The sequence below is a fragment of the Panthera tigris genome, chromosome A3 (assembly GCF_018350195.1).
Source record: "Panthera tigris isolate Pti1 chromosome A3, P.tigris_Pti1_mat1.1, whole genome shotgun sequence".
Classification (NCBI taxonomy): domain Eukaryota; kingdom Metazoa; phylum Chordata; class Mammalia; order Carnivora; family Felidae; genus Panthera; species Panthera tigris.
This window is the reverse complement of record NC_056662.1, coordinates 65,638,733-65,651,787: the sequence shown is the minus strand read 5'-3', so window position 1 is coordinate 65,651,787 and position 13,055 is coordinate 65,638,733. Positions and strand designations below refer to the sequence as shown.

Here is a 13,055-nt window from a genome sequence, read left to right as displayed (position 1 = left end):
AGAAGCTTATTTACACCTCAAGACACTTGAAGGGGAACTACCCAGGATTTATTTCTTTTAGAATAATTTATCCCTACTTAAAGATGGGTTGCCCCACATGTAATGGCTACGTGCAAAAAAATTATAAAAAATTATAATTTATGAAATTTAGAAAATTACAAAGTTGCCTTGGTTTTACAATGACAAATGAAAAACATCAAAATTCTCCAATCAAAGAATTCTTACGTTGTTAAACAATGAGAACAAAATAACTTCCTAGGATGTAAAGGCAAGAGCTGAATGAGCATGGAAAAGGGGGCTATTTTCATAGAATCAGTATTTTTCCCCATCTTATCTCCATTTGATGTTAATCACAACATACCACTGGCCATTTAGTTAAAAAAAAAAAAAACATAATATGCTTGAGCCACCTAAGTGGCTCAGTCGGTTAAGCGTCCGACGTTGGCTCAGGTCATGATTTTGTGGTTAGTGAGTTCAAGCTGCTTCGAATCCTGTGTCCTCTCTCTCTGCCCCTCCCCTGCTTGCACTCTGTCCCTCTCTCAAAAATAAATGAACATTGAAAAAATAAATAAGTAAACGTTAAAAAATTTTTAAACACGCAATATGCTCTTGTACGTGCACACTTTATGTACAATAGAGGAATGGAGAGGGGAAAATGGAAGAATAGAGAAAACTATACTGTAAGAGTCAGGATGTGGTGGATCCAAATTGCAGTTTTTAATTGAGAATGTCTTCTTGGTCTGGAGGGACAGAGTTCTGGAGTAAAGTGGCAGTTTCCCTTTTTAGTAGACACCTCCTGTCTGCTGCTGGGACACATCAGTTGTATTTCCATCCCCCATTTCCAAGTGCGAAGGTCTGTCCATTTCACTGATTGGTTGCCTGTCAAATTGTAATCTGAGCTGCCTCATTGACAAACCTTGTGTGTCATTGACGTTAGGCTTTCATTGGTGTACTAAGTGCCGTATGCCTCTTAATCCTATAGAGCACCACAGTACCATCCTGCCTGCTGCCTTCAAATGTGATGGTTGCTCTTAGTCGTGACGCCTTCCTTGGGCTTTTCCTCAGCCATGGGGAGGCTGGCACGTCCTCTGCTGCTGTTTCACAGAACAGGTACCAGGTTTGCGGCAAAGGAGCACACAAACAGCTCCAGAAGCAGCAGAAGCAGGACATGAGCTCATTTTACCGTGTAAGATGCACCAGCTTCTCTGTTAGATCCCTGGAACGGCACTTGCCTCTCCTTCTTTGCTCAAAAGAAACCGCATGGACCCCGTAGAAATAGGAAAGCAAATATCCAGTCATCAGCCAGCTCAGACAGATGGACAGGTCTCTTTCTGGGCAACACTTCCCTGGGTGCCCTATAGCATTCGGGGTCAATGACTTACAGAAAGTACCTTTAACGTCACCTTTGTGTTGAGTAGTCGGAACTTACATGCACTGTTTGTACAAATCATCTATCCAATCTCCCATCTGCTTTTTTCCTTATTAAGGACACTTCCCTGCCATCGGAACTGCTCATCCTGGGCTTAGCTCCACTTCTTAGCACTTTGCGCCCTTAGTATACCTATGGAATCATACAGTTTTCTCTTGGCTCTTTACGGCATGTCTTTCTGGACCACTCAAACCCTGCCTCTTCCTGACTCCTCCTGCCTTCTAGAAACTTTCCTCACTGGGCTCTGGAATTCTTGGACTTGGACACACCCCTGGACTCTCAGTCCATTGGTTTGTTTCATGTATTTTGGAGGTTGGGTTTGTTTTCCTGGAGAGGGAGCCGCCCCCACCCCTGTGACTTCCCAGATTTTTCTCACCTTGAGCCATGAGGGTTACTGACCCCCAGTGGGATGGAATTGGGGATAGGGTACTGGCTCTGGCCCCATAAGAAAAGAAAGATCTGCTAAGCAAGTATGTATGACACTGGGCATATCTTAAATGAATGAAGCCTGGCTCTGCAGAATCATAGACTGGTCTTCCACTGATTCCCTTGGGCTTTGGATTGGACTCACCCCTACTCTCTCTGATAATTGTGTAATCCTGGCAGGTCATATCTCCATCTGTTAAGTGAAGAATGACGGCCTGATGACAAGTTCCCTGGGACCCCTGAAACTCCCAGGTTCCCACTGCTGGCCTCACCCACTATTGCTGACTCTTGACGTCCTTTGATCTCTCTTTCCAGGCTTCCTTCTCGTGCCTACCTGGTTCAACACATGCTAGCCTCTGGGGTCCTTGCCCCTCTTATGGGGGCCATGAGCAGGGCTATACCCTACAGGGGATGGGGGAGGTTAAACTACAAATCTGCTGGCCTCTTTCCAGCCAAGGGCAAGGCATGTTTCCAAGGAGTCTGCATATGGGGACAAGCCTGGCTGGGTGTGGGTGGAGGGGTGCAGGGGTTTGGACAGTGGTGGGAGAAAGCCTTAGGCCCTAGGCAGCCCCACTCTGGATGCACAGAACATCAACAGGGCATGTTTCCTGCCTCCAGGCTCTCACCCATTGGAGAGAATCCAGATTTGGATCTCAGTTTGGGGTCTTAATAATAGTGGTTTCTATTCTCTAGGCAACACTATGCAGTCCTTACACAAAAGAATCCGTGTTGTTTATAGGCCAGAGCCCTCGGGAGGGAGATTACAGGCCTGGGTTCTAGTTCTGTTCATTTGCTAGGTTAGCAAAGTAACTCACCTTCTCTATGCCTTAATTTTCCTAACAGTAGAAAGGGAGGAAATGCCTATTCTCATTGGGGTGTTTTGGCAATGAAATGCAATAAAACAGAAAGGCAAAAGAGATGCCCATGTGATCCATGCTAATTTTGATAAATGAGCCTTAACCCAATGAAAATTTTTTAATTTACTTTTTTTTTAATGTTTATTTCATTTTGACAGAGAGAGAGAGAGAGAGAGAGAGAGCGAGCATGAGCAGGGGAGGGGCAGAGAGAGAGGGAGACAGAATCCTAAGCAGGCTCCAGGCTCTGAGCTGTCAGCACAGAGCCCAATGTGAGGCTCAAACTCACAAACGTGAGATCATGACCTGAGCCGAAGTCAGACACTCAACCGACTGAGCCACCCAGGTGCCCCTGACAATTTTATTATACAAGAAATAGAAAAACATTATGGAAGTCAAAAACGTTCTATAAATCGTATATAATTTTACCATCCTGATACAGTGATTTTATTTTCAGATTTCACAATGATATTTCAAATAATTATGCATGATATGCCTACCATTTTGCACCTCCCAGGTGGAATCATTTGGTCTGTGTAAACTTCACCTTCAATGCCTGAAAATTATTGCACCTAATATGTTTTATAATTGATTGTATCTATTCAAATAGTAATTGACATTTGAGTTACCTTGAGTTTTCATTATAATAAATGATGCTGCAATTAGCACACGGCTTTTTAGTGGAATCAATCTGTATGTAACATTTTGTCTACTTGTCAAATTAATATACACATTGTAGAAAAATCTAAAGATCCAGAGTAGTATAAAGAAATTTAAATCGCAGGTAATTGTACCACCGAGAGATAGCATTGTGAAAATGTGGAGTCTGTCCTTCCATTATTTTTCTATGCATAGCTTGTGGGGGTGAGGGAGCACATGTGTGTACATGTGTGGTCTATTGGTGCATGTGCAGTGTTTCATCCTGATTTCTTACTACTGTGGAAGGTAGTTAAGAGCATGGGAGTTAAGAGGCTGGACCCTGGGGTCAGATTCCCTGAGTTCAAATCCTGTTTCTGCCACTTAGCCCTTTGGATAAACTCTAAGCCTCAAGTCTCACACTTTATTTGCTAGTCAACCTTACATAAGTTCCTCCTGGAGGACAGTTTTTAGAAGAAAGATAATAATAGAATCTGTCTCCTATGGTTGTAAGAATCTATCTATACAAATCATTTGGCAGGAACATCTGGCACGTGTACGTGTAACAAATATTCCTTATGGTCATTTTTTTCGTGCATTTTCCATGTCATGAAAAATTCTTGAAAATCACCATTTTAAACACCTGCCTGATTATTATTCTTTTATACTCTATTCAAGTTCATCATACACATTTTTTAGTTTCTATAACAAGTCAGCGATTTTTGTGTACCTAAACCTTTGCCCAATTTAGATTATTTCCTTAGACAAGCATCCTAGAACTGGAATTAATGGGTTAAGAGTACGATGATTTTTAAACATCTCTTTACTACCTATGTCAAATTGCTTTGGCAGAAAAGATTTTTAAAGAACAGGGCTTAAGCCTGGTTTTCAAACTGCAGCCGCAAGAAGTGCAGTCTTGGATTCTTTTTTCCTACTCCCCTCCTTTATTTCTTCCCCAGTCCTTAAATCCTAGCATTTGAAGCCGTACCATTCATCCTAGACTTTTGACACGGTCCCTTGGTGTGAAAGGGGCCAGCGCTAGCGAGAGGGAGGAGGGAGAGAGAACCCGTTTGAAAGTCACACGCCCCGAAGGTCCTGGTAAGAGTACCGAAGAGACAGAAACGGCGGCGGTCACGTGACCTGAGCATGACCTCATAGCTCCCCGCGCCCACCGGTGGCGGGAAGGGGAGGGCGTTGTCGTCACCCCTACTTGGCGGGTTACCTAAACGAGCCCTGGGGGATTTGGGAACCCTCCTTGGTTCCCTGGGCGCGAAGAAGAGGCACGCTAGGAAGCCCTTCTGTAATCGTTGGTCAGTGACAAGCTGTCACCCCACGATTAGCTGAAAGCAACTGGATGCCCAGTTCTGGGTGCAGGCAAGTCTCGGTGGCAGGGGAGGTACACATTTCATCTCGCTTTGTTCTTATTATCCCCATGTTACTGGAGACCCAGATGAGAAAACTCACGGCGGAGCTGGGAGTGAGGATGAGCCCAGAGTCACGGAGACCTGGAGCAAGCAGCGGGTGGCACGCGCGCGCCCGGGGTGCCCAGCCAGCGTGGGCGTGGGTTCCGGGGGGCAGCTTTGGGGGTTCCGGGCTCCTGGAGGAAAGGAGCCGTGGAGGCAGCGGGGGCAAACCAGGAGAGAGCTCTCACCGACCTGACAGGACATCTGTAGTGGAGAGACTGAGATTTTAGAGGAACGCTTAAAAAACAAAACAAAACAAAACAAAACAAAAAAGACAGGAGGGAAGTATTGATTGGATGAAGGGAGATGTCCTTGGTCCATTTCCCACTAACCGAGCACCAGGGAGAGAGCCCCCCAGCTTTGAGGGTGCCCTCAAGTCCCCCAGGATTTAGGAGCATATTCAAACTTGTTGGTTTTCATTCATTCTAGGCACCCATTCTTTGCCAGCAAGAGTCACGCTTGGGGGCCCGTGGGGGCTCTAAAGGTTTTTCTGGCAGACTCCTAAAAGGATTGTGAAAATCTAGGTACCACCCCTTGCACATTTGTGGGAGCAAACATTCAATTTTTTTTTTCATGGTATAGTTACATAAGGTGTGCTCTCCGGTGTGTGCACTAAAAAATAAAACTGTCTTAGAACTCTGAAAAATATCTCCAAATGAAATACTATAGTGACTGAATATCCACCACCATCCCTTTAAAAGAATTTGTGAAGTTCTTAACAGTAGGGAAAATGTCATCTTTTTTTCTTTGAGTTTATATTTTCATTCTACTTCCCCTCCAGAATTTTATCCTCCTATATTTTTATGATTGAATGACTTTTATGTATCACCTTATCATACTTCTCTCCTAAAACTATGTATATAAAATGAATTAATTTTTTAAATTTCCTGTGACCATAGATTCTAAATATTAGAGAATATTCTATCTGGGTTTGTACCATGACAACTAGTGAACAATTAATCAAAACAAATGCTATTAGGAATTTTAATAGATTCTAAGGAAGCATAAAAAAAGCTTAATTGGAAATACATTTCTTAAAGAGATGAAGCTTTTTTTCCTGCCCCAATTAGTTCATATATCCATGGATGAATATTACTCATTGCTAGATGAAGTCAGGGTTCACCAGTAATTCTATTTGTGTGTGTGTGTGTGTGTGTGTGTGTGTGTGTGTGTGTTTTAATAGATGCAAGTGCTGACCTCAGAAACCTTTTCACATAAGTACAAAGGAATATAAGGAGTTTTGTTACAGCAATATCAATCAATTTTATAAATTCCTTTTGAGTTATATGTCAAAGATCATGTGGGTGGGTCATTAAAAATCTATCAGCTGACAATGAGAAGAGATTCTCCTTCACTTTGAATGAAAGCAGAGAATTGGAAGCTCTTTGTTGATTTACCTAGTCATTAGTCATTCCTTTCCTCAACACGGATACCAGGATTCAGATTGTAGCTTCCTTGCACCATCCATTTTTTCCCCAAGTCAGTGCGCCATGGTAACACTTGGGATGGGTGAAAAGAATGCCTTTCTTTTGAGAAGTGGCAGAAGGGTGATCATGAAATGGGAAGTGGGAGGGGAACCAGCAGCATCCCTGGACCGTGACCTCAGTGACCTCCGTGCGCCCAGGCAGCACACTCAAGGGGAGGAGTGTGTGGAAGCTGAAGGCTCACCCTGTGAGGCTCTTACAATGACCCACGCCAAAATATGTGCCCTGTGACCATCTTCATGTACCTCCAAGAGCACTGTACCCTGGTTTCTACTGGCCCACTGCTGGCTGGATGGGCAGAGAAAGGGAAGTGATGGGGCAAGGGGTTTCTGGAGGTTCTGAATGTCTCTTTGCAGGAGGGGAGGTACTTGTGGGCAGAGGTTCCTCCCTGAGGGGTGGTTGCCTAACTGCAGGGCCTTTCCACCGAGGGGTGGCAGCGGCAGTGATCCCAACCCACACACTGGCTGCGGTCTGACTCCAGGTCCAGGCTCTTCTCTCAGAGCTTTCCTTCTCCTTTGGGTTCAGCCTACTTTGAGCTCTTGAAAGAACTTCTGGTCATTCTTCCATGCAGGGCCCCCACAGGGCAGGGCGGGGTCCCCACAGACCAGAGTGGAGAAGTGCAGTGGCCAACCAGGGCCAGAGAAAACTAGAGCCCCTGATGGAGTGGGGGCTACTTCACTGGCTTGCCTCTCCTCTCCATCCCAAGGCATGCTCATTTGCAGGGCCTTGGCTGGCCTCTGTGGCGCTTGTGTGTCATTAGAAAAAGGGCCCCCTCTGGACAGATCCAGCATCATGAGCCTATGAGGTGGGGAACACAAGATACCTTTGTACTAGGAAAAGGCTCCCTTTCCTCTGGGCTGACACAGCCTGGTGCCCAGGGGCCTGGCTTGGCTGGGGGAGGGTGGGCTGCATTTCACCTCCCACTTGTCCCCTCAGCTGGGCACTTTGGGCATTGCACACACACCTGCATGGCCATGTGGGGTACGCTCTTGCCTCTGAGCACACTGTTTCCCCTACCTGGAGCTCTGTCCTTCTAGGTAGATTAGCCAAATCCTCCCCATTCCTTTGTGACCCAGTTCAGATGCCACTTCCTCCTCCAAGAACCAAGCTCCTCTGGCCCACTCGCATCTCCCCCTCCTCTGGCTTCCTGTGATGTCTTCAGTCTATAGACTGAAGTTAATCCTACGGGAGATGATGGGCCGGGATTTACATTAGAGCAGCAGTTCTCAACTGGGGACAATTTTGACCCTCCCCCCCCCCCAGGGGATGTTTGGTGAGGTCTGAAGACATTTATTGCTGTCACAACTAAAATGGGGAGCCTGTTACTGGCATCTAGTGGGTAGAGGCCAGTGATGTTGTTAAATAACCTACAATGGGCTGGACAGCTCCCTACCTCTGACCCCCCCCCCCCCCCCCCCCCCAGCAAGCGAAGAATTATCTGGCTCAAAATGTCAACAGTGGCCAGGAGAAACTCTGGACAAGATGATCCCTAGTCTTGAGAACACTTCGTGTCACACCCTAAATTATATTGTTGGTATTTTGATATTGTTTTAGTGATTTTAGTGTCAGTGTTATTTCCTCAACCAGGTGGCCTCTTCTTGGAGGACAGAAACCATATATCTTTGCAGGTCCAACCTCAAGGGCATTCACATAGGATCCCCCAGGGTTTTCAGCCATCAGAAAGATATAGAAAAAAGATGAATGAATACTCTCTGGCCTGCCCCAGCCCTGCCTTCTGATGTTTCTCGTGAGCTTCTGCTATTATTCCTTGCTGGAACCCTATTACATCATATCTTAAAAATCAAGAACAAAAACAAAAAAAGAAAGAGAGCCAGATGGACACGGGAGTCCTCAGTATGGCTCACAGAGCCTCCCCAGCTTCTGACCGCACCTTACTAAGGGCCTGAGCCGTAAGCTCAGGTGAAAGACGTTGAGAGGCGACTTTAAATTTCCAGGTTGTAGGCAGCCACACGTCAGCTTTCTCTTCAGCCTGGAGCAAGGGATCTATCAACTGTGTCTCCCAAATTGATAAATGCAGTCTGGGAATACCCCACACCAGGATTCATGAGAAAGAAAAGCTCTAAAAGATTTTTTTCCCCTTAAACGTAGCATCTCCCAGCAGGCCAGATCTTTCTATTGTGGGGTCCAGTGCCAGAGGACAAATGCAGGTACACAAACTATATATTTAAATATCTTACAACAATAAAGCAAGCCAACAATTGTTAAATGTTCAAAACTCTTATCTTGAAAAATATGTCTTCATACTGACCTGGAAGATCAAGTTTGAGTTGAGAATTCTCAGACTCCTCAGATCACCATACTGGAACAGGACCTCCAACCCCCTACTCATGGCCCATGGCCTGTGCCACTTCTCTTCTCACTCCTAGCTTGTCTCACCATTTGAGGGGCCTGATATGGGCATTCCAGCCTATGTATCCACATTCTAATCATACCCCTTGTATGCTTACCCCCAATTCAGTCTACCCTGAGAAGATGGACCTGGGGCACAGGACTGCAGGATCTAAAAAAAGGTTTGGGGCCTTTTGGGCAAGGAATTTCTGGGTCCTGTATACCCAGTTTATGGTCTAGGTATAAGGTGTGAGTGTGGTGGATATGTCCACTCGACCCCACAGGCTCCTTACCCCATGGGGAAGGATGAGCCAGAGTGGAGCCTTCTTAAGGTGCCAGCCCAGAGCACTTTGGGTCTAAGGGAAGAACTGACTCCCCAGGTAGCAGCAGCTGAAAGATGTGTCCTGGGCCTTCTGGAGGCTGCCCCCCTCCCCACTCTCACCCCCGCCATACACTGACTGGATAGGAATTTCAAGACCTTTTTTGGGTAACAGCTTTATCGAGATATAATTCATATACCATACAATTCACCCACTTAAAGTGTAGAATTCAATGGTTTTTTGTATATTCAGAGTTGGGTAACCATCGCCACAATTTTAGAACATTTCATCACCCCAAAAGAGACCCTGCATCTCACCCTAATTCCCTTATTCCCCCAACCCTAAGCTGCTTTCTTCCTATAGATTTGCCTATTCTGGACATTTCATATAAATGGAATCATACAACATGTGGTCCTTGGTGATTGGCTTCTTTCACTTAGCATAGTATTTTCAAGGTTCATTCATGTCATACCATGTGTTAGTGCTTTATTCCTTTTGTCACCAGATAATATTCCATTTTACAGATATCCCATGTTTTAGTTATCCACCCACCAGTTGATGGACATTTGGGTTGCTCCAGACCTTTCACAGTCTTTTCCTGGATCCTCTTGTGAGGGCTCTGTATGTTGGTAGTGCACAGCCTATGCTTGCCCGGTGGGTGGGGGGTGGGTGGAGGGAGCTTCCCCCAGGAGGTCCCCTCACAGTGAGGCTCTGCAGCCATTTCCCCTGGCTCTGTCACCAGCCCCTCAACCCCTCATAGTGCCAGAGCAGGGCTGTCTTCCCTCAAGAAGTGGGGAGATGGCTCCCTTTCCTGCTGAGGTTGCGCACATGAGAATTCCACCTCTCTCCATGTCTCCTAGACTCCCTGGTTTAGGTTCATCTCTACATCTTTCTCCACAGGACAGGCTGGCAAGAGTTGCCGTATTTCCAACTCATACAATCCTCCTTTATTTAACCAAACGGGAAAGCCTTTACATGATTCAAAACACTTGGCTCCAAGTGACAGACACCCAATTCAAATCAATGTTAAAAGCAACTGACAAGGTTAGGGATGTTTCTCATTTTTGGAAGATCTAGGGGCTCAAATCATGCCAACAAGGACTCACTTTATTCTCTCTCCTCCTCCTCCTCCTTCCCACCTGTCTCCCTGTCAGTGTCTTCTTATCTCTTCTTGGCTCTACTCTTCTCTTTGTAGTCTTTATTCTCAGGGAGGCTTTCCCCTAATGGAACAATATGGCCACCAGCTGCTCTGGACATACGGTCTACTCGCTCAGAGCTTATCTTCCCAGGACCTCTAGCAAAAGTCCCAGGTTTGAGACTCCTTGGTCAGGCTTGGGTCATGTGTCCACACATGAACTAATCATTTGGAGCAGGAGGTGGAAAGCTCTGATTGGCTGGTCTGGGTCTTAGGCCCACTCTTGATTGGAAATCAGTGCACCTGTACCTCATGGACTAAGCTTAGGGAATAGGGAGCGGTCCAAAAGAAAATCAAGGGGAAATAAATGCTGGATATGCACAGCAGATATCACTGGAAACCATCCTATGAACTGGCCTATCTGGGGTCGGCCACATGAGTTTATCATACATGTTCAAATATGTCTGAACCTACTGGTAGACATGCCTAGGCTTAAGTGGAAACCCCTGCTCCATGTGATAGACTAATTCCTTATGAGATTCTAGAAATTGATATCTAGGATGTTAGCCTTCCTAATGAGGGTTTGTAATTGAACATGAACAAATCCTTATCCAAGAAATTTTGCCCTGTTGGTGGAATTATAGGCTTTATGGCAGGACAATGGAGAACCTATTGTTAATTCAAGAGGCCTTTTGGAGACCCAGGGGCACAGTAAGTAGATACTGGTCCATCCTCCCCATGTTTCGAATCTAAATGTCCTGGATGTAATTTCATAGTAATTTATCTGTGCCAGTGATGAGCAGAATCAGGTGGGGGAGGGACCAGAGGAGAGTCATAGACAAGGAGCCTGGGTGGAGAGGAGAGAGCTGGTTGTAGGCAGCAGTACAACATAGCTCTTCTCTCAGATCCCCCTCACTCTTTCTCCCCCTTTCCTTATTCCTCTGTCACCATGACAACTAATGATGCTCCCTCATCCTCCTCCCCTCTCTGGCTTGCTCTGGTCCCCAGGCCCCACCACTCTGTCTGACCGACCTCACAGAGCCTTTGCCAGCCTCCTTCTACATCACTCAGCCTGGTACCCAGCCTAGCCCTCCACCCCCAATACACTCTCCTGTCTCATTTACCTGCTTCCAGGCCCCTGCCCTGCCCCTGCTTTAATCCTGATCCAGGCTTGAGCCAAATTCCCATCTTCCTTCAAAAAGTTGTATGGAAATTAGATTTTTGCCACTCTAACTGGATTTGAAATGCATTAAGAGATCTGTCTCTTGAAACACCTCAAGGTGAGGCAGTTGTGGAGAAGGATCCCTTACTGCTGCTTCCGTGCTTAAACACTGCTGGAGTGAATCACATTCTATTTTTGTACTAGGAAAGCTTTCTGTTTCAAGAAATCCCCCAGCAGGTCTCTGAGTGAAACAGAGACTGTATCATAAGGGAAATCACATCTCAATTTCAGAGATTGTGAGCCAGTGGGCCTGGCCCACAGACTTTTGTTAGGTCCATAGTATGACAAGCAAAACAAAACAAAACAAAAAAACAAACCAACAGTTCAAAATCAGCAGGTATTACATTAAAAAAATAAAAGACTGGATTCCTGGATGTACTTGACCTGGACAGGGACCCAGCATCTTTACATGGTGAAAATGGGGGTAGGGGGAGGGGAGTAGAGGCTGCCTCAGTTGCACTGGCTCATCATTTCCTGTTAGCCACACATCTGACCAGTTTCCCTGTTTTGCCTGCTCCACCTGGGCCCTCTGGGCATCCCAGGTTTTGATTCCTGCCCTAGCTGATTTGTTTTGAGAATCAGGATTGTTCTGCACTGTGTGGTTTGCTTAGGGCAGTTATATGGAGTTCCTCTGAAGGAAGCCTGATATCAGCTTTCTACACTTTGCTGTGTTTCCAGGGTCTTCCAGTCAAAGCTCGTCATTTTCTGGGAACCTACTCAGGCAAGTTCTGATGTGGGCTGGGTGGGAGAGTTGTGGCAGGTGCTTTGTGTTTGTGAGGATAGAGAAATCACCCAGAAGTGAAAGTCAGTGAGAGTAAACCCTAAGATTCCTCTCTGGGTCTGACCACCTCCCTCTTCTTTTATACACCTGTTATGGTACCCTGTTCTTAACAGAGCCAGGCATGGCTGATTCAAGAGGGAAGACTCCCAGGCCAGCTACAGACTCTCACCTGATTTGAGGGATCCAGTAGAGGATGTTGGGTGGGGTCCAGAGGAGGCTCTCCAGGGCTTTGAGTGCGGATCTCCCACTCCTCTCCCAAGAAAATGGTGGGTATGTGTGGAACAGGTGGGCCAGTGAGTGAGGACTTACATCCTCGTCCCCTCTCAAAGAAAGACAGTTCCCTCCACAGCCTTTGGTGGGAGGAAAGGAGACACTGGGTAGAACAGAAAGGTAGCTTTTTAAGCCAATAGCTTTGAAGCTGCTACCCCTAGATATACATATTTGGAGGGACCCAGTGGGTCTGCGCAAGATGATTGGAAATACACAATACTCTTCATATATGTTATCAAAGAAGCTCTGAATCTTCATCCACAAACCCAAATGGACAAGACATAGATTTGCTCTTTTTATTATTTATTTATTTATTTATTTTTAACGTTTATTTATTTTTGAGACAGAGAGAGACAGAGCAGGAACGGGGGAGGGTCAGAGAGAGGGAGACACAGAATCTGAAACAGGCTCCAGGCTCTGAGCTGTCAGCACAGAGCCCGACGCGGGGCTCGAAGTCATGGACCGTGAGATCATGACCTGAACTGAAGTCGGCCGCTTAACCGACTGAGCCACTCAGGCGCCCCTAGATTTGCTCTTTTTAAATCAATTTTTAGCTCCTTCTCCTTGCCACACTTGGTCTCTGCCACCTTCTGGCTGAGTAAGCTCAGGCAAATCCTGAACCTCCCTGAGTGGGTTTTCCCATATGCAGAGTGGGGAGGGGAATAGTGCTCCCTGGGGAGTGGCCT

At 46.1% G+C, this 13,055-nt stretch overlaps 1 pseudogene; it reads right to left on the bottom strand.

Annotated features, from left to right (window-relative positions):
• Nucleotides 1–782: 782 nt before the first annotated feature.
• Nucleotides 783–1,069, bottom strand: LOC102957476 (annotated as a pseudogene).
• Between the last annotated feature and the right edge of the window lie 11,986 nt (nucleotides 1,070–13,055).